General features: G+C 39.0%; 1 protein-coding gene across 2 annotated transcripts in view; it reads left to right on the top strand.

Moving 5' to 3' along the window:
• Window positions 1-23,150: 23,150 nt before the first annotated feature.
• PLD1 (phospholipase D1) overlaps window positions 23,151-26,804 on the top strand; it is a 273,608-nt gene continuing 269,954 nt past the window's right edge. Inside the window, exon 1 of one of the 2 annotated variants that reach the window (XM_070373231.1) lies at window positions 23,151-23,303. The gene's annotated coding sequence lies outside the window, so the exon portion shown is untranslated. The remainder of the gene's footprint in view (window positions 23,304-26,804) is intronic. The other variant, XM_070373235.1, reaches the window with a different exon arrangement.

Consider the following 26,804-nt stretch of genomic DNA (forward strand, 5'->3'; position numbering starts at 1 on the left):
TGTATAGATAAATCTGTGGGTATGTGTCTTGGGGGTAAGAACAGTAAGAGCTATGAAAATAGGCTTACTGTTTACACACACACAAATTACAAGATGCTTTCCCTTCGTTTTTCTTAATGCTAAATTGACTAAAGCCTTTTTTAAAATTCTGCTATATGAACTCTTCTAATGTCACTTACTAATCTCTTCCATCCCTTTTAATCCTCCAAGTAGCTTTAATCTACATAATTCCAAAGAGGTGAATACAAGTCTTGCTCCCCCTTAAAAATTGTTTCCAGCCTAGTTTAACCACCTCTAATGTTTAAGTTCATTCCAAGATTGAGACAAAACCTCTCTATCTAAAGCAAAACAAAAGCTAAATTCCTACCCTTTTGCCTCATTTCATGTTTTATTATTCTATGTTTCCTAATAATACATTTTGAAAATATTGAAATGGGCAGAAGTTCTGTGTTCCAGAGGGAAGACTATGTAGAGTTAACACAAGTCCTGATTCCCAGAAGATGTCCATTTCAGGTCACATGCAATTTATATTTTCCCCTCCTTTCTTGACACAGGAAAAAGAAAAAAAAATCTAGAAAACATTATAGAATCTAACTATATGCATTTTTAGGCTAATGATAAACCATAGGCTTTCAATGCCCACAGCAGGGCCAGAGCTGGGCCTTACTGTAGCCTGGGGGTGTGTAAGTTGATGTACAGCTGTGATATTCACAAATCAGAAAATGTGGGAAGACCGCCTTATTACAAGGTGCTACTAAAAAGCTTATTAAATTCTAGCATCATTGAAGTCTAGAGATGTTTGCTTAATACCAGCTAAGCTCACATACACCGTGAAGAATTTGTTTTACATGTTTATAACAATAGAAATAAGAATTTCCCCCCACTCTGCTTACTTTTTTCATGTTAATTTGGTTAGAGAAGACAGTTATTATAAGAAAGACATTTCAAAGAGCACGTACACTTTTGTCAAGTAAAAGAAGTATTTACAACATAGATTTAATTATGTTCTTAAAAATGTAATTATTTCAGTTACACAAACCTTGTGCTCTATTCCTTAGAGAGGGGTTTGCAGCATCTTGGGGGAGTGTTTTAGTGAACAGAAGGCTTCTTTTTGAATATCCACATCAGAGTAACTTTGGAATAAGCCATTGGCATGTTCTCCTGATGCAGTAAATGTGGTATTTGTAAACAGAGGACACTCCTATAGCACAGGTGAGTTACTTTGATGGGCATCTCCTCACAATGAATGACAAGGAAACATACCCTTTAAAGTGCACAAGTTCCCTCTTCAGATTTATTTCCAAAATACTTCTAAACATCAAATCCCTGGGCCACACTAATTTCCTGTGACTTTACTCCTGCCTGTAGAATTGTGGGACTCTGCTCCAGTTCTGCAGGATAATGTCTCCTGTCTCCCTCTGGGAGTGTGTTACTCTCGCAGCACATGTTCCTACATTCATTTCCTCCAGATGCCTCTAGGCAGCCCTGTGCCCTGTGCCTTCATTCAGCACCTGAGGGGATGCTCCAGCTGCCCCACATCCTTGGCAGATGGTTGCAGTATGATCTAGCCCATTATCTTTGGACCTTGACTCTCCTTCCTTATGAGTCTGCTTCCCCAGGGGAGTCCTCAGTCTCATACAAATACAGCTGGCCCTGGAATGTCCTTAGACTTGTCTGAATTTGCAACAGTTTAGGCTGGCCTGGGGGCCCTCCATTGTATAAAGGTTAGGGGTATCGCTGTCAGTCATGACTGGTGCTTAGAACTGTTTGACACAACAGAAAGGAGGAAAGGGATGGAGGGAGGGGGGAAGGAAAAGAAGAAAGAAAGACATTTTTAAAGGCTGAAAGAAAAGGGCTGGAAATGAAAATTCTAAAAGATACATGTTTCCTGTCTATAAGAAGTTTATGATCTATTGTTGATTATAATTAATTATCTCTAAATACACTGAAATTTTATAACAAGATGACTAAATGAGAGCATATCTAGGTACCAGCTTAAAGACAATTGGCCAGCAGACAATCAACATCAATCAAGCCAGCCAGCAAGCTCCTCTTACAGGAGATGTCATTGCAAAAACCACCTTCTCTGTCTAGGACCAAATCCAAGTTTATGGTTTTAGTAATGAAAGGAGAACACTTCATCTATCCATCAATCTTAAATTCAGCTGTGTCCTGGACTTCAGAAATAAGCTAAGTGCTAGAAATTTTTGAAAGTTCTTATGCAATACTTTTTCACAAATACTCTCACAGAGGAGGAAATTTCACCTTAGGGAAATTGCATCAGACAATCTACTCTTTGGTCGATCTAAATATTGGGTCCAAAGAAATGTGTGAACTTCAAAGAACACCAGCAGCCCTAGCTTTGTTCCACAGGCACTGAACAATGTCTCCCAAATTCTCTGGGAGGAGGAGCATCTCTTCTTCCTCCAACCGCTCCCCAACTCAGTGGAATTGGGCACAAATGCACAAGTAATAAAGGTTGTCATCTAACGACAGAATGAAGAAATATAGTCCACCTGTTCCATGTGTGACATTTTTATTAATGCTGCCTAACATCACGGTGTGCTTCCCAGGTGGTGCTAAAGGTAACGAACCTGGCTGTCAATGCAGGAGACATAGGTTGGATCCCTGGGTCAGGAAGATCTCCTGGAGGAGGACATGGCTACCCACTCAGGCGTTCTTGCCTGTAGAATCCCATAGAGAGAGGAGCCTGGTGGGCTATAGTCCATGCGATTGCAAAGAGTTAGACATGACTGAAGAGACTTAGCATGCACATACAATATCATGGTAGCTTTGAGGTACTCAGAGAGGGTTCTTAGATCTTACTGAGCTTGCAGTCACTGAAGTTCTCAGGTGTGTTACTGTACTAGCTCTTCAGTCATCTCCCATGCCATATATACAGCCTTGATTTGTCAAACTGGACACTTATCTTTCTTTAACTCCTTGGTAGTGTTAACCCACTTACCTATTCTACTGAAATTGACATCAATCTTGATTCTGATATTTTCCCTCAGTTTCCATCTGCCAACTTAATGAAAACAAATTTGTTTATTGCCATTTACTTTATTTGATGAAGGTACCTGGAATCTCACGGCAATCTACTGAAGGCCTTGTTCCAAGGTGATAATCACATATTATTATAAACACTTTTCGGCAAATGATTATTCAATTAATTTTGGTTCCACGTGATAAAATAACATGTATAGATATTCTCATAATTTACCAGTAGCTCTATCCAAATATTATATCAGACTTGTTTTTGATAACTAATTCCTAGGAAAACTCTTGCTGGCTCATCTGAGCCTCATCATCTGAGAAAAATAATATTAAGAAATAGTTTTCTGTTTATACAAATGAAAGTAATGAGGCTCTTCATAAACAGGTTTTTTAATTAAATGAATAGAGAAGAAAACAAAGCCATACAAAATCTCACAACCTACCACTGTGAACACTTCCGTTAATTTCCTTCCAGCTTCCTCCCTCCCTCTCTACTCCTCTTTCCCCCTCCTCTCCTGTGCACACACCTTATTCAGTTGCCTCTGACATTCACTTTCTGCCTTCCTATCCTCCAGATCAAGTAACTGGATGATAGACATCTGGCACTTTGAGAGTATATGGGTACAACTAAATCTGAAACAAAGGAGTGAGAGAATTTTGATCCTTAAGGTCAAAAGTTGCAAGATTAACTCTAAAACAGAAATGTCTGTATGCATACTTGTAGAGTGAATATTCTTGAAACAAGCCAGAGGAAGTCAAGGCAGACTGAGATGTAGACCTGGACATGTAGTCTGGAGCAACCTGAACGTAAGAGAACACAGCCCACCTGGTCCAGCCACCTGGATGCCAAGTCAGTGCCCAGGTGTTTTTGCTGGTGCCCAGTGGAAGCCACCAATCAATGGTGGCCAGTCAATTCTCTTGCAAGTTATACCATTCTGTGGCCAAGATTTTTTCTGTTTTTTAATTTTCTTCCCCCACAATACTCGGCGTGCAGGTTCTTAGGTCCCTGACCGGGAAACAAATCTGCATCCCCTTCAATGGGAATGTGGAATATTAGCCATTGGATCATCAGGAAAGTCCCAGCCAAGGATTTTTCACACTCGCCATAGCCCTCTCTTCAATAGTTCAAATAGTAGCGGAGGAACAGCTAACTCAACTTTATCCGTTCAAAGTCCTATCTGTGTTGAATGAATTTGAGCCCCAGGTAAAACCATTGCCATCTGCCCTCCAACAAACCCCCCTCAACACGTATATATACATTATATATACATTATATATATATATATATATATATATCACTAGGGTGGTGCAGTAGTAAAGCCTCTCCCTGCCAATGCAGAAGACACAGGAGACATGGATTCAAATCCTGGTTCAGAAAGATTCCCTGGAGTAGGAAATGGCAACCCACTCCAGTATTCTTGCCTGGAAAATCCCATGGACAGAGGATCCTGGTGGGCTACAGTCCATAGTGTTGCAAAGAGTTGGACATGACTGAGCACACAAACATACACACACATGCACACACACATATACGGCTGTACTATACACTAATAACTATATACCTCTGGGTATTTGTCAGCCTATGGCTCTGCCAGTGCAGCTGCCTGGTCTTTGCCAAGCTGAGGTCCTGTCATGACTCTTACAGCTAGAAACCTACTGAAACTCTTCTCATCCACACTTCCATGGCTCTGCCTCAAAGACCAACCTCCCCCACTGCTCTGAGGCCTGATGCCCTCTGCCTTTCCACTACTTGGCAGCTAAACATCTCTTAAAACAGTGTTAAGTTAGAGCACTAATCCACCCAAAGCTGTTCTATTCCATTCAGCCTTTTCTCCTCAGGTATACATACAAGTTTCAACAACTTACTATGCTTTACTTTTATATTTTACAACTCCCAATGAGGTTAAATGCTTTTTCATTTATTTATTTGTTGTCCTTAATTTTCTTTTGCAAACTGATTGTGTAGCTCATTTCCCTGTTTGTCTTCCTTTATGTACCCCCAAAATTATAAGCAAACCCCCTTCTTAACTACTGGGAAATCATCTCTTTAGAGGTAAGTTGATCTGAAGTCACTGAAGAGTCTTATTAATTTCTGCATGGAGTAAAAAAATATATATATATATATATACAAGTCTAACTTACGTCTTCCCCTTCACTATCTATGAAATTCCCACTTTAGTAAACTCTTCATCAAAATTTTGAAAAAACCTAATAAATCTTAGTGTGCTGTGTGGCTCAGTTCACACAGTCATGGTTAAGGAATCACAGTCCAAGAACTACAAACAGTAATTTTAGAAACTTCTGATATTTATATATCACTGTTTCTGATACTTATATATGATTACTCACTTAGACCCAGACATCCTGGAGTGTGAAGTCAAATGGCCCTTTGGAAACATCATTATGAACAAAGCTAGTGGAGGTGATGGAATTCTAGACGAGCCATTTCAAATCCTAAAAGATGCTATTAAAGTGCTGCACTCAATATGCCAACAAAATTGGAAAACTCAGTAGTGGCCATAGGACTGGAAAAGGTCCATTTTCATTCCAGTCCCAAAGGAGGACAATGCCAAAGAATGTTCAAGCTACCACACAATTGCACTCATTTCCCATGCTTAGAATCCTCCAAGACTTCAACAGTATGTGAACTGAGAACTTCCAGATGTTCAAGCTGGATTTAGAAAAGGCAGAGGAACCAGAGATCAAATTGCCAACATCCATTGGATCATAGGAAAAGCAAGGGAATTACAGAAAAACATCTACTTCTGCTTCATTGACTACACTAAAGCCTTTGACTGTGTTGTTCACAACAAACTGGAAAATTCTTAAAGAGAGGGGAACACAAGACCACCTCACCTGCCTCCTGAGAAACCTGTATGCAGATCAAGACGCAACAGTTAGAACTGGACATGGAACAATGGACTGGTTCCAAATTGGGAAAGGAGTACGTCAAGCTTGTATACTGTCACCCTGTTAAATATTGTCATATTTAACTTATATGCCGAGTACCTCATGTGAAATGCCAAGTTGGATGAAGCACAAGCTGGAATCAAGATTTCCCAGAGAAATATCAATAACCTTAGATATGCAGATGATACCACCCTTATGGCAGAAAGCAAAGAGGAACTAAAGAAGGTGAAAGAGGAAGAGTGAAAAAGCTGGCTTAAAACTCAACATTCAAAAAACTAAGATCGTGGCCTCTGGTCCCATCACTTCATAGCATATAGATGGGGAAACAAAGGATATAGGGAAAGATTTTCATTTTATTGGGCTCCAAAATCACTGTGGATGGTGACTGCAGCCATGAAATTAAAAGACGCTTGCTCATGACAAACTTAAACACCCTATTAAAAAGCAGAGACGTTACTCTGCTGACAAAGATCTGTATAGTCAAATCTATGCTTTTTCCAGAAGTCATGTATGGATGTGAGAGTTGGACTATACAGAAGGCTGAGCACTGAAGAATTGATGCTTTTGAATTGTGGTGTTGGAGAAGACTCTTGAGAGTCCCTTGGACTGCAAGGAGATCCAACCAGTCCATCCTAAAGGAAATCAATCCTGAATATTCATTGGAAGGACTGATGCTGAAGCTGAAGCTCTAATACTTTGGCCACCTGATGTGAAAGCTGACTCATTGGAAAAGATCCTGATGCTGGGAAAGATTGAAGGCAGGAAAAGAAGGGGACAACAGAGTAGAAGATGTTTGGATGGCATCTCTAACTCAATAGACATGAGTCTGAGCAAGCTCCAGGAGATGGTGAAGGACAGGGAAGCCTGGCATGCTGCAGTACATGGGGTCACAAAGAGTCAGACATAACCGATCAACTAAACAACAATTTATCACAAAGACTATAAAGGGGGCTCCAGTTCATACCCTCCAGCAACGTACAGTTCAAGCCCTTTCATGGCTCCACGAAAAGGAGAAGCCAGACTCTCTTGGCTTCATGCTCTAACACTTTCTCTCTACTCTTTCCCTCACACAAATTTTCGTCTTCTCTCTTCCCTATTGTCTCCTGGCTCTTAGCTTTATTTATTTATTTATTGGCCGTGCTGTACAGCCTGTGGGATCTTAGTTCCCCAACCAGGGATCAAACCCATGCCCCCTGCAGTGGAAGGTCAGCGTCTTAATTACTTGGCCTCCAGGGAAGTCCCCTCTCCTAGGTCTTTATCATTTATACAGCTTAGCCTCTCATCCTGAGTCCTTTCCTCTTTCATATCTACCTCTCCTGTCCAATTCCCACCTACTAATTCTCCTATTACAAGTCACAAAAAAACAACTGTAAGGACGTTAACTAGACAGTTCACACCTTTACCAATTTTGTTCTTGAGACACAACTGAAACATTTGATAAAGTCTGCCACAATGTGCTAGCACCCACAGGCCTCAAATACCACCAGGAACAACAGTTTGCACCTGCATGGAAATAACTACACCAGAGAGCTATTAACACTTCAAATCAGTTAATTCCAAACCAGTCTATCCTTCCTGTACCCCTGGCCAGTTCCCCAGCTACAGATGCTCCAGCCACTCATACTCTGATGAGCTATGTTTTGTCCCTTTTGCCTCATTAGCTCCAACACCAACCTATCTCGGGAGCCTTCTTACTTTGCTCTGCTGTCCTCTAACACACTTCTCATCCTAAAATACTCACAGAGCAACAGCATGTGTCTTACACTCCTGTGTGTGTGTGTGTGTGTGTGTGTGTATGTTTGTGTTAGTCACTCAGTCGTGTCCAACTCTTTGCGACCTCATAGACTGTAGCCTGCCAGCCTCCTCTGTCCATCGAATTCTCCAGGCAAGAATAGAGGAGTGGGTAGTCATTCCCTTCTCCAAGGGATCTTCCTGACCCAAGAATTGAACTCAGGTCTCCTGCAGTGAGGGCAGATTCTTTACCATCTGAGCCACCAGCAAAGCCCATGCAGAGCAGCCTGCTGGAAGGAAGCCACTGTGGTGTTTGGGGAAGCATCTTCAGATCATCAAAGCTTATCCTTCTTTTTGCCAACAACGCTTTGATATGATTTCATCCTTAGTTTAAAAATATTTGTGGCCCTCCTGTTTATGAGTATGGATTACATGCAAATGTTACAAGGTGGGGAAAAAAAGGCAGCCCATAATAAATATTTGTTAAATTAATAGAAATATTTTTTATGAGCCAGTTGCAGATATTCTAAAATGGTTAAGAGATGGAATCCAGATCTATAATATCAAGTAGAATCAATGTGCCAAGGCACACTTTCTTTCTTGAGTTGTATTCTCTTCCTTGCTGAAAACTTGGATATCAGTTTTTTTCCCTCCAGTCTTCTGGTGATCTTTATCTTCTCCATGACTCTGCAATTGCTACAAAGCACAGATTCCACAATTCCACCTACAGTATTTTTAGGGTCATGTTATGTCAAACATCTGTGTTTAGAAACCGAAACAGAGGAACTAAGAGTTCTCTTCCCATCTGATTCTTCACTTATCTTAGCCTTAACCCTTGTGATTGCTTTCAGTTTTTTAGCTTTATGTTACACCCTCTGATAAAGACAAAGCTAAAGTAGAAATTCAATACTTCTGCTTTCTTTTTGCATCTCTAATGATTTCATCTCTTTTTCCTCCTATTTCCCATTCCAACCATTGCTTTATAAAATAGTCTTTCAAAGTGGAACTTAGTATTTGTCATGAGTCTCCTCTTAATCAGAGCTTGAGCCTTTTAAATAAAATTCTTCTTTTGATTTTAGTTCCCTCTTTTTAACTTTTCTATCTATGCTTTAGAGGGTTAGAAAAGTCCAGGAACCTTCCTTGAAGAGTCTCTTGCTGTTCAATCACGTGAAAATTTCTCTAAATGTTTTTTGAAAGCTGCTTTTTAATGTTTAGGGCTTTTGTTGAGTAGCACAGAGCTCTCATTTTTGGCTACTGTAAATGCTAAGAAAAAACACAGATATTTTCTGATCTCAAATCAACAACCTAACTTAAGGAACTAGTAAATAACAAAATAAACCCAAAGCCAGCAGTAGGAAAAAAATAATAAAGGTTAGAGCAAAGGTAAGTGAAATAGTGAATAAAAGAACAATAGATAAAATCAATTAAACTAATTGCTGGTTCTTTAAAAAGATCAACAAAATTGACAAAACTAGCAGAATTAAGGATAAAAAGAGGAAGACCCAAATTACTAAATCAGAGATTACTATTGACTCTACAGAAATAAGAGTTCAAACAACAACTGTATGTCTAAACACATACAGTCCAAACCCATGTTGTTCCTGTCAACCATGTATGAAAAGCCATGTTTCATACATGAAACAACAAGCATCATACACAATGGTGAAAGCCTGAAAGCTTTTCCTCTAAGATCAGGAACAAGGCAAGGATGCCCACTTTCACCATTCTGTTTAACATAGTACCAGAAATTTTAGCCAAAACAGTTAAGTAAGAAAAAGATATAAAAGGCATACAAGTTGGAAAAGAAGAAGTAAAATTATCTCTGTTTGCATGTGATATGATCTCATATGTACAAAACCCTGAATACTCCTCAAAAAAAGCTGTTAGAACCAATGAACATTTATTTAGCAAAGTTATAGGATACTAAGTCAACACACAAAAATAAGCTGTTTCTATACATGAACAATGTGAAAAGAAAATTAAAAAAACAATTTCACATATAGTAACATCAAAATAATAAAATACTAGGTAATTAGCTTAACCAGAGAGGTAAAAGCATACAGTGAAAACTACAAAACTTTGCTGGGAAAAATTAAAGAAGGTATAAATAAATGGAAAGACATGCCATATTCATGGATTGGAAGACTTAATATTATTAAAATGTCATAACTACCCAAAGTGATGTAATGCAATCCCTATCAAAATCCCAATAATGATTTTTTCTGGAAATACAACAAGGAATCCTAAAATTCACATGGAATCTCAAGGGGCCCTAAATAGCCAAAACAACCTTGAAAAAAACAAAACTGAAGGACTTACACTTTCTGGATTCAGAACTGACTGTAAAAAGCTACAATAAATAAATCGTGTGGTATTGGCACACAGACAGACATAGAGACCAACAGAATAGAACAGAGAGCCCAGAAATGAAGCCTCACATAAATGGTCAAATAAGTTTTGAAAAAGATGGCAAGACCATCTTTGGGGTTTTTTGGGGAAAGGATGATCTCTTCAACAAATCTAGCTGGGATAACTGGATATTGACATGCTAACAAACGAAATTCGACCCTTACCTAATAAAAAATGCAAAAATGAATTCAGCATCATAAAGACTTAAAACAATGAAACTCTTGGGAGAATAAATAGGATAAAAGCTTCATAACATTGTATTTGGTGATGATTTCTTGAATATGACACTGAAGGTGCAGATAACAAAAGCAAAAATGGGCAAACTGGACTTTCTAAAAATTAAAAAAGAGTTGTGCTTCAAAAGACACTATCCGCAGAGTAAAAAGGTAACCCTTGGAATGGGAGAAATTATTTGCAAATCATGAATTTTACGAGGGGTTAACATCCAGGCTATATAGAGGACGTTTAAAACTCAACAACAAAAAAAACAACCAACCCATTCAAATATGAATAAAGAACTTCATTAAACATTTCTGCAAAGAAGATATTCAAGCAGCCAATAAGTACATGAAAAGATGCTCAGCATCACTAACCATTCAGTTCAGTTGCTCAGTCGTGTCTGACTCTTTGCGACCCCATGAATCGCAGCACTCCAGGCCTCCCTGTCCATCACCAACACCCGGAGTTCACTCAGACTCACGTCCATTGAGTCAGTGATGCCATCCAGCCATCCCATCCTCCGTCGTCCCCTTCTCCTCCTGCCCCCAATCCTTCCCAGCATCAGGGTCTTTTCCAATGAATCAACTCTTCACATGAGGTGGCCAAAGTACTGGAGTTTCAGCTTTAGCATCATTCCTTCCAAAGAAATCCCAGGGCTGATCTCCTTCAGAATGGACTGGTTGGATCTCCTTGCAGTCCAAGGGACTCTCAAGAGTCTTCACCAAAACCACAGTTCAAAAGCATCAATTCTTCGGTGCTCAGTCTTCTTCACAGTCCAACTCTCACATCCATACATGACCACTGGAAAAATCATAGCCTTGACTAGACGAACCTTTGTTGGCAAAGTAATGTCTCTGCTTTTGAATATGCTAATTAGGTTGGTCATAACTTTTCTTCCAAGGAGTAAGCATCTTTTAATTTCATGGCTGCAGTCACCATCTGCAGTGGAGGTGTTATTACACCCTCTTAACTAAGTGGCCAAAAGAATCACTCCAAAGATAGGATTTGAACCAAGGTAAGTCAGATTCTTTCCACTTTATTATGCTGCCTCCTTCCCAGACCAGAAAGTACTTTATCCACCTTATTTCAGGTCCTCACAAAGATGTCTTTAGAGAACTGAATAAACAGCACATAGTAACCTGTCCCAGACATTCATGTAGCCAATTATACTATTCAGTCCATTTATACACGGTCTCTTGAGGTAATTTTTTCTTAACATTAACTGCTAGCAAACTAGAATTAATTTCTAGATACAGTTAGGGAAATGCAAATCAAAACTACAATGAGATACCAACCCATAGCCATTAGGATGGATTCTTTCAAAAAAACAGAAAATAACAAGTATTAGCAAGGATGTAGAGAAACTGGAACACTGTGTACTGTTGATGGGAATGTAAAGTAGTATAACCACTGTGGAAAACATTATAATTGCCTCAAAAAATTAAGAATAGAATTATCATTTGATAAAGAGGGCTTACCTTGTGGCTCAGATGGTAAAGAATCTGCCTACAATGCAGGAGATCTGGGTTTGATCCCTGGGTTGGGAAGAGCTCCTGGAGGAGGGCATGGCAACCCACTCCTGTATTCCTGCCTGGAGAATCCCTGTGGACAGAGGTGCCTGGAGGGCTGTAGTCCATGGGAACACATAGTCAGACATGACTGAGCGACTAAGAACAGCAAAGCAAAGCATATGATCCAGAAATTCCATTTCTGGGTATGTACACAAGAGAATTGGAAAAAGGGTCTCAAAGAGATATTTGTATACCCATGTTCATAGCAGCATTATTCACAACAGCTAAAAGGTGGAGCAATCCAAGTGTAAATTGACTGGTGAATGGATAAGCAAAATGCGGTATATACATACAGTGGAATATCATTGCTGTTTAGTCAAATAAGTCACGTCTGACTCTTTGCAACCCCATGGACTTAAGCCCATCCTGCTCCTCTGTCCATAGGATTTCCCATCAAGAATACTGCAGTGGGTTGCCATTTCCTTCTTCAGGGGTTCTTCCCAACCCAGGGATTGAACCCATGTCTCCCATGTCTCCTGCATTGGCAGGCAAATTCTTTACCACTGAGCCAAGAGGGAAACCTACAGTGGAATATCATTCAGTCTGAAAAAAGAAGGAAATTCTTTTCTTATTGGAGGATATTGCTTTACAATGTTGTATTAGTTTCTGCTGTGCAGCAAGGTGAATCAGTCACATATTTTGATTTATCCCTTCTTCTTTGGATTTTCTTCCTCAATCTTCTGTCACCACAAAGCACTGAATAGATTTCCCTATGTTATACAATTGTTTCTCATTAGTTATTTATTAAATAGGAAGGTAATTCTGCAATATGTTACAATATGGATGAACTTAAAGAACATTATGCTATCTGAAATAAGCCAGACACTAAAAGACAAAATGCTGTTATTCCACTTATATCAAATACTTAGAGCAATCAAAAAATCACAAAATTGGAAAATGGAATGATGATTGTCAGGGGCTGAGGAAAGGAAAGAAAGGAGAGCTATTGTTTAATAGGTCTAGATTTTCAGTTTTACAAGATGAAAAGAGTTATTTGGATGTATGGTGGTGAGGTTGCACAATGACATGATTGTATTTAGTATCACTGAAGTGCACATTAAAATAGTTAAGATGATACATTTGATGTAATGTGCATTTTATCATAATTTGAAAAACTGAAATTAATAGACACTAGACATCTTCTGCCAAGATTTTCCTCATTCTTAAATTGCCAGCCAGTTCTTTCTTGTGGGTCAAAATTAAATCCTGAGTAGCAGATTTTTTTTTTTAATTGTAAAGAAATTGTGAGGAAGGCAAATCAAGCATTTGTTTTCTTGTCATAGATGACAGAACTGTGGTCCAGAAGTGACACAGAACGCTGATGTCCTTTTATCAGAAGGAGAACTGCAGTGATGTCGCCACTCTGTCTTGCTCATGGGCCACAGTTTCACCATCTGTGACAGGAAGACATTACACAGCCTCTGTCTAGCCAGGTAATTTACACTTTATTCCTAAAACAACTGTCACTTTAAAAGTCTACTCTCTTTTTAGTTACATCCCCTCCTTTTTTACTCATATATTTCCCACAAGTGTACAATTTCTCCATTTAGAGAATCCAAGATTCAGCCTTTCTTTTCCCCTCTTTCCTTGAATGGATTTTAACTCATTCATTCTGTCTTCAATATTTGTACACAAAATTTTAGTGACATACATGTAATTTGTGTAAAACTATAAAATTACATTGCTTGCTATTCATATGCTTGTAACTGGTATATAGTTAGATAAATTATATGAAAGCAAAACCCAAAGAGGGAAAAAAGAAAAAAAAAGTAATACATTTCTCATTTACAACTATCAAACTTCAACTGTGTTTCCATATTCATTATAAAAGTCAACCTTTCTAAAGTGCTAGCCTAATAGAATTTTTTTTAAGTTCTGAATTCATAAACAAAGTTATGAGAAAAGATTCCTTGGTTTGTATATGTTATATATTAATCAATCTATTTTCATAGTGTTCAAGTCTGTAGAAATTATTCTGTAGTGACCAACCAACAGAATAATGTAAGATACACTCTGATTAGGATTTCTTTCTGGTTAGTTCCTGCAAATCAGAATTTCTAAGCTCAAACATTAAATTGAACACCTCAGAGGAAATAACTGCTCCTACAATTCTCTAAAGAGTGGAGGAGAAATATTAAATTTTTTTTACTATTCTTATTTTTTAAAATAAGAAGGAAATTAAGTTTAATAAAATATTTTGGTTGACACAGATATCCTTCCTCAAGCTTTTCTTCCAGTAAAAATACTTAAAATAATCTGAAGGAAACAGTATGGCATCCACACACCAGTAAATAATCATGAAAAATGCATGAATCACATTGTGCAAAAACTTAAAAACAACTGTTAGAACAAGTTTCTGAGCATGGGAGCTTTGCTATGCAGCTGGAGGAAAGAATGAATGTTTCTTCAATGTCTGGGTGCATGCTGGCTTCTGTTTTAATTAAATACTAGAAATAGTTCTTGCGTTTCACTTAAGCACTGGCAATCAGCAGAGGTCATACTGTCCTATTGGAACATTTTGGAAATGGGGTGCATTTTGATCAACACAGTGACTGGGGGCTACTGAATGACATTTAGTGAGCAGAGGCCAGGGATGCTAGAGGTCTGCTATTTGCAGAACTGTCTCGTACAATGAATGATTGTCCTCGATCCCACACAACCTCTGAAAGTCTTACTGGACATTCATGTAAGTGAAAAATCTGAGTCTAGGACCTAACTCTGTTTTACACATAAATTCAAAATACTCCTTGCATACTTTCCACATAGACTGCGTTTTTGGTGAATGTGACTAGTGTGCAAATTGAGAGGAAATTGTTAACTTGGAACTTAGGTAAAAGTTGTTCATAAACAACTCTTGTTCATTCAACAATCACAAATAGATAGTTCATAACTCACTTGATAACAAAATCTGTCCTGAATTGATTTGAAGCTGTTTGAAAAAATGAAGTCACTCATGGCAACACCTTTATCAGCTGACAATTTAACTGTTGTATTCAAATACCAATATAAAACAACGTGTTAACTCTCTCTACTAGGTGTCCAGCTTTAAGTAGGCCAGCAGCAAGAGAATCAGTCTTGCTAGAACTGTCTACTCCAGACATGTGAAATCAGAATCTACAGTTTAACACAAGCCACAGGTGACTTACATGCATGTTGAAATTTGAGAATACTTAGATCAAAATTTGTCTTTAAAAAACCTGTATTGATTATAGGGAATAAAAGCATCTATCCCTCTTACGCCCTTCCAGTGTGGTTTGTTTGAGAATTTTACAGATGGAAAGCTATTCTTCTTTTTATCATGTATTTTCTCTTATTTCTCCTTTATTGTCAGTACATATTTGTATTTTGTAAAATTATGAATCAATTCCATTGCAAGATAATAAAAAGGATGTTACAATAAATCTGATTGTTAGATACATTGTAATAATATACAATATTGTTACAACAATAAAAAGGATGTGTTGCTTTGAGGAAGCTGAAAGCTACTGAATAAAGGAAAGATGTACTGAAGGACAAAATATATTCTAAGCATACATGAATTCCATAAAAAAAACAACGTCTTATGGAAAAATTGTGACAATGTAACCACTGATGGAAGAGTTGCTTTGACTTGAATAAAATTTGGATTCTGGGCTAAAAATGCAGAGATAGCTTTAAATTTATTCATTGCATCTTTCAGAGGCCAGAAGTTCATGCAGCAAAGAAAGTGAAGCTAAAAGTGTACAAATTGCTACAAGATGTTACTGATAAATAATGGTATAAAAATCAGACCTTAAAACTATAGAAACTATTCATTGTTCTTGGTAGGGATGATGAGTAATGATGTAAACATTTTGTATCACAAAGAAGGTTGGTGTTTTATTGGTTTTATCATGGCTGAGAACATTTCAGAACTGTCAAGTTTAAAGGAATGACACATTTTGTTTTCTAAAAGCATTTGTGTTCCACCCTCTGTCTTTTCTATGATAACAAGTGTTTATCAATTCTGTGATAGTAGATCAGAATTTTAAATTAATACTGCTTCTTCAAGATAAAAGTGTCACTTTAATCTTGAAAAGTTTCTTTCAAGGCAACTTGGGCCATGGTGAAGGGCATGACAGCCGACCTTTGGAAGTACTTCCTTCTTAACTGATTGACTTTAGAAAATGTGGATCAACCATAAAAATTCTTACCTCTGCTCATCTTAAAAAGCTTGGAAATAGACATTTATAATTCAATTTAAAAAATCTTCCTTCAAATAACTTTCAAATGGGTTTTGAATCTACTTGATAAAAACAATTGTTAAAAATATAAAAATGCAACACAGCTGATTAGTTGGAAAAATATATATTGTTCTTTAAGATATTGAATGATATGGGAAGGGGCAGGGAAAGAGTTCTAAAGTATTCTTCCTTGTCTCCAGGGTCTGCTCTGTTCTGTTTTAATCCAAGTCTTTGATGCCCTATACAAAATTCTAAAATCCAAAAAGTTCTCAAAACCAAGTTTTGTTCCTAACTCATGTGGTGGGAAAATCTGACCTGAATTGATTCAATGCTGTTTACAGTTTTTAACTTTTCGATGCAGTGTGCCTATTCATGCCTTTTGCTGTGGAAATATGAGGGTATTTAATTATGGGGTGCTGCTCCAAGCCTCTCTGGGGGTATTATATAATATGTGCTATATGAATTTTTGAAAATTCATAAAATTCTGAATATCCTAAATTCACCTGGTCCTAAGGGTTTCAGGGCTTATGGACATGTGCAGTGTGAAAATATGATGAGTAAAGAATAACAAAGTATTTTTGATGATATGCAGGGGTTTTTTTTCATTGTATTTTAATGTTAAGGATGGATAATTCTGAAATTTGTCTCCTGAATTTTTGCTGTTGAAAGGATAGTGGAGAAAGTGCACATCTTTGGGCAGAGGGTCTATAATTCAAAGTGAGTATGTAAGTCAAATAGATTGTCCCACTAAAGAAATGATATATGCATATGTGTGTGTGTATAAAATACCTATTTTTTCTTTTGTTTCACTTTGTTCTTGCAGAGGGTTCTGCCTCCGTGAAACAGAGCTCAACTGAAGCTGAAAGTTTCTGAGAGATGCTTCTGCTATATCTGGGTGTGAGGGTGGGGAGTCTTGACTGGCTTACAGACTAGACTAAGGCATGAATTTCAAAATGCACCTTCAGTGTGATGAGTTATACAAGTGTGAAAACCTACATCAGCAAGGATTTAGTGTGAGTGTCTATATGACTACATTTCTACTGAAAATGAAAAGTGATGCAGGCAAATAGTAATGCTTTCCAAACCCCTTAGCTGTTAGCAACTTCTTGCCAAGAAAACACTTTCATAATTTTCTGAATGTTCTACAAGATTAGAAGGCACACAAGCAGGAACCCAAATGGCTCCCTTCCTAGGGAGTTATGCCATTCTACTATCATTAAAGAAAACTTTCATAATATGTCCTTCTATTTCTATTCTTTTATTCTAAATAAAAACATTTGCCGGTATAACAAACATAGCTTTCTAAATGTAAACTGAACTAAGAAAGTGTAAAACCTAACAAACATTTGTAGAAACATTTTACTTGGAAAACGCAAAGAATACTAATGTGTAATAGAGTCTGAAGCTACATGCTTTTGAAACTATAGGTATAATATCTGATTTTAACCAGCACAGAAGTTATGATGTAAAAAGCTGAATTGGTTGTATTTTTGCATCTCTGACTTGATGGACATGAGTCTGGGTGAACTCCAGGAGTTGGTGATGGACAGGGAGGCTTGGTGTGCTGTGATTCATGGGGTCGCAAAGAGTCGGACACAATTGAGCGACCGAACTGAACTGAACTGAGTCAAACTTGATGGGGAAAAATTTGTTTTTAATTTTGAAATGAGAATATGTATGGTGTAGGGATGATGTATGTATGTATGTATGTATGATGTATGTATGTATGTATGATGTATGTATGTATGTATGATGTTGGTCTAGAGATGGTAGAACTGAGTTCTACAGGGCAAAAGTACAATAACTCAAATTTATATTTCATAAACAAATAGAGAATTTGCTGAGGTGAAGATTAAAAAATCTTCAGGGAACTCTACTCAATATTCTGTAATAACTTATATGGACAAAGAATCTGAAAAAGAATGAATATATGAATGTATATATCTGAATCACTTTGCAGTACACCTGATATTAACATAATATTGTAAATCAACTATATTCTAATAAAATTTTTAAAAAATGAACATGAAAAAATGCAGCAGTAATGCTACTAATTGGGCTCCACTGATGCTGTCACTAATTCATTTCCCAAGAAAGTCTATATGGTCAAGAAATAACGAATGTCCTTGATGAAGAAGGCACCTCCTGAACAGTTGATTTTCCTGAATACTGGTTCCTTTCCTATCTATACTAAGGTGCAGAATCTGACCCCTTCCAACACCTCCATGACTCTCACTCCATTCTCTCTTTCCTTGGACTGTTGCTTGATCTTCATGCTTCTTCCCGCATCCCCATGCAGGCTAGTCTCCAGATAGCAGACAGCGCAGTCCTTCTAAAACTGAAGTTCAATTAGGTCACTCTTCAGCCTTAAGCTTTCCATAATCAATTAAGTTTAAATCCAACACATACACCTTACTATGTATAAACTAGATAACCAACAAAGACCTACTGTATAGCACAGGAACTATACTCAATGTCTTGTAATAACCTATAAGGGAAAAGAATCTGAAAAAGAATCACTTTGTTGTATACCTGAGACTAACACCACATTGTCAGTTAACTGTACTTCAGTAAATAAAAGGCAAAACAAAACATTAATTCAAACTGCTTCCTCTTAAGAACTTGCTCCCAGTCATCCCTCTGACTACATTTTCTATCACTTTTTTCCCCTGCTCACACCATTCAATTCACCTTTGTTTCCTCACTCTTCACTGAAAATACCAAATATGTTTCTACCTCATGGCCTTCATACAACCTAGACCCTCTGCCTGGATGCTCTTCTTCCATACACCTGTCTGGAAGCTTTGCTCTTTTTTTTCTGCTCTGATGTTACCTGATCAGAGAAGCCTTCTCTGTCAGCCTCCCTCAACCTCATCCTGGAAGTCTTTATCTTTTCCTTTATCTGGGTTTATATTTCTTCATAGTACCTTTCATCTCGTACATATTTCACTTTGTTCTCCTATAGGAAAAAGAGATTTCACTTGTTTATTAATATAGTACCCTCTTTTTAACTTAACATTATAAAAACCCTCTACTAAAACAGTACCTGCAACATGATGGGTTTTATAATGTATGATTAAATGAAAGCTTATACTTGATATTAAGTTTAAAAGTTAAAAATACATAGATGTTTGTATAAAACACATTAGCTTTGAAAATGTTAGTTTTTCTTTATTATGTATTCCTAGAGCAATACCTCCTTGACACAACTTTTTTTACTGTGCAATTTACAGATTTTTGGGGGAACTGATTATTGTTGTTTTTTATAGTTACTTTAATACAATTGTAGCAACCATTGACATACAATTGTGCTAAGCAAATATTCACTCTTTTAAATCATCATGCATGTTTTCTCATTTAAAAATCATGATACTATGTATAAATGTACAAATTCATGAAGATGAATACAATTAAAAAACACATAAACACTGAAGATGTAAAAATATTGTAAACAAGTTTTTAAACTTCCTTAATGACTGCTGGGGGAGTTGGATTTTTTTGGGCCTTTGGATATGAAAACACTTCAAAGGGACTGGCAAAGAGTAACTGAGAAGATTAGCTCTGTTTCAGCTGGGGTTGTAGGCATCAATGTGGCCCCTTTTTAGAGTCATGTGGTAGCCCACAAACTGACCGTTGTTGGAAGAAATTATGAAACGTATGAATGGTCCACAGGAAGCTAAAATGAAGCTCTAGAGACACAGCTTCTGTATACCGTGACAATGTCTACTCTGTCCCTCATTCTCTCTTGAGATTTTCTGGTACCAACCACTGTCGAGTGCTTTTTTTTTTTTTTTTTAATTTTAAGCCTTGATAGTCACACTGTTCTCATCTTTCATTCTGTCACTGTTATGATGGCTAAAGTGATTTATGTAAACAGGTGACTGAGGATAAAATATTCTGTTTCATACTGTTTCCAAAGTACCATGTGTATGTACTATGGTTAGTTAATTAGCATTCATAGCAAATAAGCGAAGTGCTAGTTAGGGGACCATTAGGTGGAGGGAATGATGTAGAAGCCACACAGGTTATGTTAGTGAGGATTATCTATAGAAAGGTAAGCAATGGATACAAACTTGTTTTCTCAAAGAAAAGGGCACCAGGGACTCAAAGACTCTAGCTAAGGGTGGGAGACAAGCCTGGAACCAACAGATACAGAGGAAGTGCCAGATGGTTAAAAACAAACAAATCAGGAAGTGGGAAGCTGTCTCTGACCCGGTCACCCTGGTTAGGGCGAAGCTGCTACTGAGGCTGCTCCTGCTTGTGCCCAGTGAGCCCAGCTCCAGACACTCTCTTCTCCCGCATTCCTTGGGATTCAGTCCACCTGGCCTGCAGGGTAAATGAAGTGTGGTGAGAAGGGAGAGGAAGGATCTGCCTTTTGCCTTGGAGATCACTGCCTCGTATTGCCCTCTTGCTGAAACTATACACTATAATCATAATAAAATGGAATCATCAGAAAAGATGATAGACATTGGGCATCCCAAAATGACCTAGATGACCTGGATTGCAGTGTACATATAAAATATACCACAAGAGAAAATCTAGGGAAGCACACTAGAATGTAAATTTTATTTATTCTATAAATTATATATACACATATAAAATGTTTCTATTAAGAGTATTAATGCAAATAGCAAGAACAGCAATAGTATCACATAGGAAAAAACAAAAGCCATCAATAGATGCATAGATAAGTAAATAATTAGAATATTCTTCACCACTAAATACTTTTTAAAAAAACTTAGGGATGGTAAAAAAGTACTCAATTTATAAATATTCAGTGAGAAAAATAAGATTCTAAATTGTACAGTATAGTGTTAATTTTGTAACAAATCTTTATGGAAAATAAACAAAAAGAAAATATAACAAAATGTTGATAATGGGTGTGTGTGCAAAGGGGAGATGACAGGTAATTTTAATTTAAAAAATTCTGTAGTCTCCAAAACTTTATATTTTTGTAAAATATAAATGTAAAAATTATAAAATGGGCATATACTGCTTTTATACTGAGAAGAAAAGATAAACTTTGAAGAGTATTTAGAATACCACGTGTCTGATTAAAATGTCAAATATGTATACAGATGGATATATATGAGGATTCCTTAGTCATTTTTTTCTTGACATCTCTGAAGATATCCAAAATTTGGAAAAATAGCAACCAACAATCACTAAATCTCTCAGGACAATAGAATAATCACATGCAGAATCATACTGTATATAAAACTTATCTTTGACAGTCCATAGCTTATCTCTAAACAACATATGGCCTTTTTCTATTTTATTCCTCTAGCTCAGGGAAGCAGAAATTCAATTACAGTGAGGGCACTTAATTTTATTTCTAATTATAGTTAATAGAAAAACCTATTGCCAAATGTTTTAATGATGACACTTGTAAATTTTATAGCCTGCCACTTCTCAATTAAAAGTGTTTGCAATAACTTCTAAGGACAAGCTTGTAAGAGTGCATTACTTGTGTGTATAATACTTATCAAATCATCTGTGACTAATAAAACTTGAGAAAAGGGGAGGAAAATGTATTCATTTGTTCAATAACATGCTTGTCTTACACTTGCCAAACTCCTCTTAGGCAATACTCTGTATGCTCAGAGGGCCATGTGTTTAACTGTAAAAATCTGTCAGTGTCATACGATTCAAAAGACATCAATCATTTCTGTCAACAAGGAAAGAATGAAGGCTGAGTGACTCTTCTATCATTAGGAAAAGATGTGCTCAAGAGGCAAGAACGTAGTCCAGGGAGAGCTAAGCAACTATAGGTTACAGGAAAAACAGAGTTCCAGACAATAATTTCACTTCTCCTCCCCTACTTTGGACCGGAATATTACATTTTTCACTTCATGTGGTTCCATGTGTGCAGTAAGACATTATGTAACTCAGTCTCAGCCTTGCAATATCCACTACGTACTTTAAAGAGGCCATCATTATTAACAGTCTGGGGTCCATGAAGACGATAGTTTCCCTTGGCTTTGGCAGAAGGCAGCAATTGTGTAATGAGGATGCTGCCGCTGCTGCTGCTAAGTCGCTTCAGTCGTGTCCGACTCTGTGCGACCCCTGAGACGGCAGCCCACCAGGCTCCCCCGTCCCTGGGATTCTCCAGGCAAGAATACTGGAGTGGGTTGCCATTTCCTTCTCCAATGCATGAAAGTGAAAAGTGAAAGTGAAGTCGCTCAGTGGTGTCTGACTCTTAGCGACCCCATGGACTGCAGCCTACCAGGCTCCTCCATCCATAGGATTTTCCAGGCAAGAGCACTGGAGTGGGGTGCCATTGCCTTAGGGTGGCCTATACTCAAAGCTATATTCCCAAATGACTGCTAGTCAAGTCACATGACAACTGGTTCTTTTTTTTTTTTTCCTTAAGACTTTATTCTAAGTGGATATCAAAACACAGTTTTGGACAGTTTCATGGGAGATGGTGAAGGACAGGGAAGCCTGGCATGCTGCAGTCCAGGGGGTCGCAAAGGGTCAGACATGACTGGCAACTGAACAAAAATTGGTGGAATGGAATTTTCCATGCTTTACTCTTGATTTATTATTCTATACAAAGATTTCTGAAGTTTGAACTCCAAAGACATCAAGATACAAATTCCCTCTTCTGCGTTCTTGATTGGGTGACCTTAAGACTCTGGTTACTTCAGAGTCTTATTTTCCTTGCTTGATAACACATGAAGCCAGGGAGTTGGAAGAAGGCTTATAAATGACGTCAACAAAGATCCCAGTTCTTGTGTCACCTCTGACAAGTTGTTTCACTTTTTGGTTCCTGTTCCCTAGTTGTAAAATAGACCATTTGTGGCTACCAACTGCAGTAGACGAGATTAAGATTATGTAGGCAAAGCTCCTACAACCGTGCCTGCACACTTGGCGGCTCAAGAGTGCCCGATATAAGAATAATAATAATAGTAGTAGTAGTAGTAGTAATGCTAGTGAACATGCCCTAGATTGATGCGGTTGCATTATGAAAATTTGGGAGAAAAGAGTCAGAAACACGGACCAGGAAAGAGGTTTAGAGGCCGGAGACCTCGTACCCAGCGGGGGCGTCCAGCCTGCGCGGAGACTTGCCTTGCCCGGCACCGCCTCGCCCCACCCCTGTTAGGCTAGCGCGAATCCCGGCGCGGAGTTCCGGGCGACGGCGCGGTCCCCACTCTGGCCCTGCCTCTTCCCTGCTCCCCTGCCTCCAGTGGTGCCAGCTGCGCCGGAGCCCCGAGAATCCGCCGCCACCGCGCAGGTTCCTGAGGCCGCCCTCACGCCACAGGTAGGAGCCGCACGGCCGCCGCCGGGGGCGCGCACAGCTCCAGCGGAGCGGGTTTCCGCCGCGCTCGCTTTCCGTCCCTCCTCCCGACGGCCCGCGGCAGCGGGCCGTTCCCCGCCCAACTTGGAGGCAGCCTTGGCAGCGGCGTCGGCGGCGGGCACCAGCTCCCTGAGGGCTCGCGGGACCGGCCTCCCTGGCAGCATTCGGGGGCCTCCAGTGCATGCCTTCGGCCCAGACTCCTGCAGAGTCGACGCAGTCAACTTGGGCGCGCACTTTTGCCGGGGCAGGTGGCTCTGGACTGCAGAGCCGCGCTGGCTCCAGGCCGAAGTTGAGGGCGTCTTCTGCAGGTGTATCCATCTAGCTCGCCGCGGAGGCCCCAGTACAAGTGTGTCTGGTGACTCTAGGTCATCTCGCGCCCCTGGGGTTCTCGTGTGCTGTGGGATGACCGAGATGGCGCTGGCGGTGGGACCAGTATCCCAAACCAACCAGGAAGTGCTGTGTTCCGAGGCTGAGCGCCCAGCCCGCCAGATGCACCGTCCTGGGCGTGTGGCCACAAAGCTACCAGCTGTGGCGCCCACGAAGTGATGACGCCGGGGCGGGGCAGGGATAAGGGCCCAAGGACCTGGGTGTGTATAAAGGGGCTCCAGCTTCAGGTATGTGGGACTTAGGTCTCAGATCCAAGAAAGTGGAGCTTCAAGCTTAGGATAGAATTGTGTGAGGCCCTTCAGAACTTGTAGAGTCAGTCCAGAACTATCACCACGCCTGTATTTTATCTTTACTGTCTTTGTAAAGTACTAAAGGCAAGTAGATTCTTAAGGACCACAAACGTTTCTGCGTTTCATTATCCCTAAGTTTTTCCCCGAAATGAGGAGTTCCCTTACTTTACTTGCCAGGCCTACCGGTTACAGTTTAGACCGCCCTTTGAGTGCTTTCTCAGGGCTTCGGGGAGGCCAGGTATCCCCAGACCTCTGAGCTCTGTTAAATGGCTAACTAAAGGTGGCGCAATGAAAGTGTAAAGAATGAAAATTAATCTATAGCTTGAACTATTAACAGACTCCACAATTACACACTGCCTCTTTGAATAAGATTTTCTTTCAGTATTAAATGTTTTATGATAACGTACATGTGAATAGGGCACAGTCTTTTAGCTTGAATTTGGACACAGCCTTTAAATGTTGTTTTAGGATCTTTTCACTAATTGTCTGAGCTCCCTGCTTGTCTTCTCAGGATCTAGTATAACTCACAATCCATATGAAAAGTGTGAGTAGTTAGGGCTTTGAGAAAGGTGTGTCTTTAACATGTTTGTACCTGATGTTAGAGTATTTGGGAACCACGGCTAGAAGTGCTGTATTTAGGCTTGTTGATTCCCTTATAACCAGGCAGTGGGGGACCCTGCTCCTTGGAAGCTGTCTGATTACTAAATGTGCATTTCTTAATTAAAAATGATTTGTTATAAAATTCATTTACCTTTAACTCTTATAGGGTTTTCCATGTTATTTTATTTTTATTGTGTTTGATACACATAACATAAAATTTTTCATTTAAACCATTTTTTAGTATGTAATTCAGTGGCATTAAGTACTTTCATATTATTGTGCTCCCATCACAACTATCCCTCCACAAAAGTCTTTTATTTTTTTAGAGTTTTAATAACATTTCAATGATAATGACTACAATACAAGCTTTAGTTTTCTCACTAAGCGAAGTTTGAGCTCCTTCTCATATTTTTAGAGAAATTCACTTTTAAAGAAGAAAGTTGAAAAAGTATAACCAGACTGTGTTTAGTAAATTTTATCCCCATCAGGAAAGGCCTAATACTTTACTCTGTGAGGATAAACTCCTGTGCTAAGTTGCTTCAGTCGTGTCCAACTCTTTGCAACCCTATGGGCTATAGCCCGTCAGGCTCCTCTGTCCATGGGATTCTCCAGGCAAGAATACTTGAGTGGGTTGCCCGGCCCTCCTCCAGGGGATCTTCCTGACCCAGGGATTGAACCTCATCTCTTAAGTCTCTTGCATTGGCAGGTGGGTTTTTTACCACCTGGGAAACCCAGAGGATAAGCTTGCTGCTGCTGCTGCTGCTGCTAAGTCGCTTCAGTCGTGTCCAACTCTGCAACCCCATAGACAGCAGCCCACCAGGCTCCCCCGTCCCTGGGATTCTCCAGGCAAGAACACTGGAGTGGGTTGCCATTTCCTTCTCCAATGCATGAAAGTGAAAAGTGAAAGTGAAGTCTCTCAGTCGTGTCCAACTCTTCGCGACCCCATGGACTGCAGCCCACCAGGGAGTTTTTCTGTTTGTTTGTTTTTTGGTCTGTGCCGGTGGCTTGCGGAGTATTAGTTCCCAGAGAAGGGATTGAACCCATCTCCTGAGCAGTGAGAGTGCGGAGTCCTAACCATTGGATGGCCAGGGAATTCCCTAGAGTTGTTGGTAGTTTCCTCTCCTTAATCTCTAACAGAAAGATGAAATTCCTTTGTCTCCTTAGCAGCTCTGTAGCATGTTTCCAAATTATGCTTGAGCTCAGGTTGTGCACCCGTTTAACTAAAAGGAGTTTTGATTGAGCTAGGTCCTAGGTGTAGCAGTTTCCTTTCCACTCTAGATGTTTACTAAACATTGATGGACCCAGAGGACCCAGTACATAAGACATGACCCTTTAAACTCTTAGTTTGAGTCACTGTGTGCATAAGAGAGCTGTAGCTGTCAGGACCTGGTTTTATGTTTTAAATTCTTTAAGTCATAGCACCACAAAATAAAATGTATTCTCCCTCCAGGGTGTGGATAAATGTTTTTGCAGGGTTAAAATGAGAAACTCATACCCTAAATTTCTCATAAGCCTGTGACATTTCTGATTAGAAAAGGGATGGTACAAATCCTGTCTCATGCTGTAGTGGAAATGCCTTCCAATGTGTTTCCCTAAATTCACAGGCCAGTGTAAAATCTGTATCCCAGATGTTTTAATGCTGGGTTTTTTAATGAAAGTATATAGTAGGTGTTTCATAGTGTCATAGCTGATTTTTTTTCCTTTGTGTTGAGAAACTTGCTTAACTTTTTAATTTATTGAACAAACATTCTGTGACAGAATACAAAATGATTTGTGTATTCAATCAACACTTAAAGGTACTTTCTGTGCACCAGACACTATTCTAAGCATTTTACACACATGAGCACATTTTATTCTCAAAACAACCCCGTGAAGTAGGTATGTAATAGTCCTACCAGCCCCTTTTATAGATGAGTCATTGGAGGTACAGCAAGCTAGCCTATGGCAGAGCTGGGATTCCATTGCGGGCATCTTGAACCCAGGGTTTTGGCACTGCTGTCTCATCAGAAAAATATAGCCAGAAATTGCACCCTCCTGACAATTTTTTTTGTATTGTTATATTGCTATCTTGTCCTTATCCTTAGGGATAAATAACTTGACATAATTGCAATCGAAGTGCAGCTCAGACAACCAATTCAACTCCTCTATTTTTCAGCTGGAGAAGGAAATGGCAACCCTCTCCAGTATT

The sequence above is a fragment of the Bos mutus genome, chromosome 1 (genome assembly GCF_027580195.1).
Source record: "Bos mutus isolate GX-2022 chromosome 1, NWIPB_WYAK_1.1, whole genome shotgun sequence".
In the NCBI taxonomy this organism is placed as follows: Eukaryota; Metazoa; Chordata; class Mammalia; order Artiodactyla; family Bovidae; genus Bos; species Bos mutus.